Raw genomic sequence first — 4,880 nt, forward strand, 5'->3', positions numbered from 1 at the left:
CTCTCTCTCTCTCTCTCTCTCTCTCTCTCTCTCTCTCTCTCTCTCTCTCTCTCTCTCCGAGCAAGTTGATCTGCTCAACATTTACAGCAACACCTGGTGTTTCCTGTTCCTTTTAATCTTTCCTTAAGTTCGAAGCTCTCTCTCTCTCTCTCTCTCTCTCTCTCTCTCTCTCTCTCTCTCTCTCTCTCTCTCTGTGCTTCATGGTGATGCCAAATGTTTATCCCTCATAGCTCTTTGAAAATGTGAAGCAATTCTCCGAAAGCTCAGAAGACACTCTACTAATTGTTACCCCATTGTCGTTAAACTTGGCATTGTTGTCATAAAATGAGAAAATAAACGTTTTAATTTCATGCCACGTGACGTAACAAAGACACGGCAGTGACAGAGAAGCAGAACGCAGCTTGATAATTACTACCCGCCCGAGAATTGCGAAGGGAGGAATGGAATGTCTTCATGCAGCTAGAAAATTGAAAGGCTTTTGTTTTCGGTATATGTAAGAATCTTGCATCTAATTATACATCTAATTATTATTATGGATGTAATTAGTGTTTTCCTTGCAGGGAGAGCTCTTCCAATAAATCATCTGTATGTGAATATGAAATTGAAGTTTGTTAGCCTTTGCGTTGTGGAATAGGTTTATAAGTCGCTGTATGGTTAAAATATCTATTCCTTATGGAGATAATATCCCCGATACAGTTCTTCATTTAACATAATTAAAGGAATTGTAATTTAGGTTGTATATATAAATTATATATATATATATATTTATATATATATTATTATTATTATTATTTTATTATGTTATTATTATTATTATTATTATTATTATTATTATTATTATTATTATTATTAATAACTATAATCAGGCTTGCTAAGAATAGAATTGCCAAGATATGAGAAGCATAGGAAAAAAATGAAAGAAAAAATGATGATAAAGATTATAGTGATAAACTTGTCTCACTATAAAATTTAACATTATTCCTGTTTAAAGAGATTTTTATTTCCTCGTTTTCTGCAGCCGTGTTGGTAATCAAAAAGTTCATGGTTGATTAGTTTCGATTTATACGAATAACATCTGTTCATGTTCATGCGCTAAAGTTGTGTGTGAGTCAGTGTTTGCTTACACACAGACACACACACACACACACACACATACACACACACTTGTGTAAATATGTTTTCAGCAGTTGTAAAGCTGTAGTATGTAATTAGAACAGTGCCATCACCTGCGTATTAGTTCAATATTTTCCAAAACGCACTACACACTTGTGAATATATATATACAGGATATATATATATATATGTATATATATATATAAAAATGTGTATATATTTGTATATATATACACATATGTGTATATATATATGTATATATATATTATAAGATAATGAAGATTTGTATGTTTAGACTGCACATGAGATTATAGAGATATTATGATTTGTATGTTTGGAGCACAGAGAGAGAGAGAGAGAGAGAGAGAGAGAGAGAGAGAAGGCGGAAGGGGCGCTACATATTTTACTGCTTACAAACTAAGGTTATGTCCTCCTAACTTTTGTGAAGAGGAATTACCGTACCGTTATAAGATAAAACACTTTAATTAGCTTTTTATTACATAATTTTTATTGCAGAAATATATTTTCCTTCAGAGAGAGAGAGAGAGAGAGAGAGAATGTGTCCACTTCAAACCCAATACCTTTAAGCCTTTCGCCACACAAAACCAATCATGTTTTTTTTAAATAATATGACTTTCACCTGAACTCCTCACTTTTACTCCCCCTCACTTTTTTAATTTTCTGTAAAAGAAAACTATTGAGATGGCTATTTGTCTGTCCGTCAGCACTTTTTCTGTCTGTCCTGAGTTCTTAAATATTACTGAGGCTAGATGGCTGCAAATTGGTATGTTGATCATCCACCTCCAAGCATCAAACATGCCAAATTGCAGCCCTCTAGCCTCAGTAGCTTTTACCTTATTTAAGGTTAATATTAGCCATGGATCGTGCCTCTGGCAGCGCTTTCCGGAGGCGTCGCCGACGCACCTTCACTTGACCGCATCTGGGGAGTAACTGAGCGCTGTCTGGTCGTAGCTGAGGTTTTCAAACAGCATTACACGCTGTACAGAAAACTGGATTGCGCCTAAGAAATTTCGGCGAATTTGTTACATTTTTAAAAATTTTTACTTAGGAAACGATTTCGGAAACCATCTCGAACTTCCAGTCCTTCAAACAAGAAATTTGGAAACTATTCTAACTCTCTTGTCATAATTTTCGTAATTTTTTTTTTACACATTTTTGAATTCTAGAGTTTTTTGCTTTTAATTCGATGAGCGTGAAAGGATTTGGTGGTATTAACTTTTTTGCGTGGTAATTTCAAACAAGCACCAGATTTATTTATTGTTGTATTTAGATTTACTTGACATTTTCATTGATGAGTTGAAATGGCCTAACGAAGAAACTGATAAAACAAACAAATCAAAAACATATGATTATATACTTAATAAAAACAGCGATTTAAGTTAAAACCACGTGGGCAAGAGTGCGTATTGCTTTCAATTAGTTATCCACTTTTGTCATTTTATTCAGATTACTGAAAAGTACTTTCGATTACTTTATAATTGTTGGTTGATGAATTTATCAATAATTTCCTTCAGGAAGACCTATGTGGATAATTGCTGGTTTTGGATGTCGGCAAAGAAGTTCATATGGATTTTAATAAGTTTGGTCCAGAAGAAAAGACCGGGTCACATGAGGTCCTGAGATCACAACGAAAAAGTAAAAAATGCCAGTCGAGTTTTCTGTACAGCGTACAATCAAGGCCACCGAAAATAGACCTATCTTTCGGTGGTCTCGGTATACTGTATTGCTGTATGAGCCGCTGCCCATGAAACTTTAACCACGACCCGGTGGTGGCCTATCCTATATTGTTGCCAGAAGCACGATTATGGCTAAATTTTAACCTTGAATAAAAAAAAATACTGAGGCTAGAGGGCTGCAATTTAATATGTTTGATGATTGGAGGGTGGATAACCAACATACCAATTTGCAGCCCTCTAGCCTCAGTAGTTTTAAGATCTGAGGGAGGACAGAATAAGTGCGGACGGACAGACAAAGCCGGCACAATAGTTTTCTTTTACAGAAAACTAAAAATCTCACACATACACATCGCTCAATGTTGCCTGTAATTCTAAGCATCTTGCTTAATACAGTTCGGTCCCACTGGATCTAAAGCCATTCACGAATCACTACCAGAATCCTGTGAATTAGTTCTTGGATCATAGTAGGCCTTTCCTCAGAATTTAAAGCCATTTCAATCTCAACTTTTTTTCACCTTAGCAGGCAACTGAAAGACGATTTCGTATGTACAAACTGATGTGAATGTATGGCATTATGTTGGAATTAACAGCGGTAACAAATACCAATATTGATTTTCAACTTTGATGATCTGGTTCAGTTAAGGGAAAGTAAACTTGAATTGAAACATTGGAGGAACCGATACTTGAATATACACTTTTTTCGGTTGAGGGTTGCCATACCTTTATGAATTTAAAAACTTATTCATAGACACACTGAATAAAATGGACAAAAACAATCCATGAAAATAGCAATTCCATTCCGTTCAAACCTGAAATCTTTCTTACGTCCCGCATCTTGAAGCTGACTCATATGACGGGAAATTTCCCGCTTCCATCAGGGGGATCTTGATGGAAAAGTTCCCTTCCATTAAATGTAAAAAGGGTTCTTTTATAAACGAGTGAGAGTTTGTCCTTTTCCAGGGAGTCTGGTATAGAGACTACAATAGCATCACGATGGGTTCGTCCAGTAGATATGAGATCTTTTAACTAAGCTCTTTAGGATGAAGTGATACTCATATGTTCCACTGATTGCTCCTGTTGCTGTTTCTAGTTGCTGTTGCCGTAGCTATTATTAGCATGGAGACAGGGAGAGTTCTGGTGTAACATGACCTAATTCCGTTAACACGCAGGAGGTGCACTGACGGCCCTCCTGCCTCCCTACGGAGTTACTGGTTCCACCGATTTTGTTTTTCAGGCTTTCTTTTCACCTCAGGTGCCCAGTGCCATATCAGCTATGCTGTCGGACTGTGTAACTGTATTCATTTTCCTTTTATTATCGTAAATCTCATCTGCTGCACTCTCGATCGTGAGATCTGGTCAGTACTTGATTTGCTGACCACCAGTGACTGTCAGGCCCTGAGACCTAATTTTCTAGAATTAGGCAGCCACCTAATTTGAGAAAATTAGTCCTCTACTCGGAAGGATAACCGTTTTTGGACTTCATAGGTTTTCAAAGCATATAGGTAATTATACTTCGCCATGAAGATGACAAATTTAATTTTTTAAATGTGTGTGTGTGTGAGAGAGGGAGAGAGAGAGAGAGAGGAGAATTTGGTGATCTCAGTATCTCTTTCCGATGATTTTCAGTTGATCATACCCTCATCCGTACTTGCTGAAGTCTGGTGGCAGGTTGAATGGAAATATTAACTCTCACTAACCAAATCTGTCAATATCTCGGGCCTCATTGCGACCCACTGCAACCTGTACCAGGCTACAAACCAAATGTGTGCTGATTTTCAAAAAATTTTTTTCTCATTTTTCTTCTTCATTCCTGAGGATCTTCAGTTTAATAGCCACAGTAGATTTCAACATCCTTTAGCGAAATGTTACCGGTGACCCTCTCTCTCTCTCTCTCTCTCTCTCTCTCTCTCTCTCTCTCTCTCTCTCTCTCTCTCTCTCTCTCTCATTTCGTGTCCATTTGCTGAAAAGGACAGCGAAATTGACTCGATGCGTCGCAAAGAATGGAGTGAAATATTAGAGTGATTCAAGTTTACGACGGACATTTTGGCAAACAATATAGATCGCCCTAGA

The sequence above is a fragment of the Macrobrachium rosenbergii genome, chromosome 56 (assembly GCF_040412425.1).
Source record: "Macrobrachium rosenbergii isolate ZJJX-2024 chromosome 56, ASM4041242v1, whole genome shotgun sequence".
In the NCBI taxonomy this organism is placed as follows: Eukaryota; Metazoa; Arthropoda; class Malacostraca; order Decapoda; family Palaemonidae; genus Macrobrachium; species Macrobrachium rosenbergii.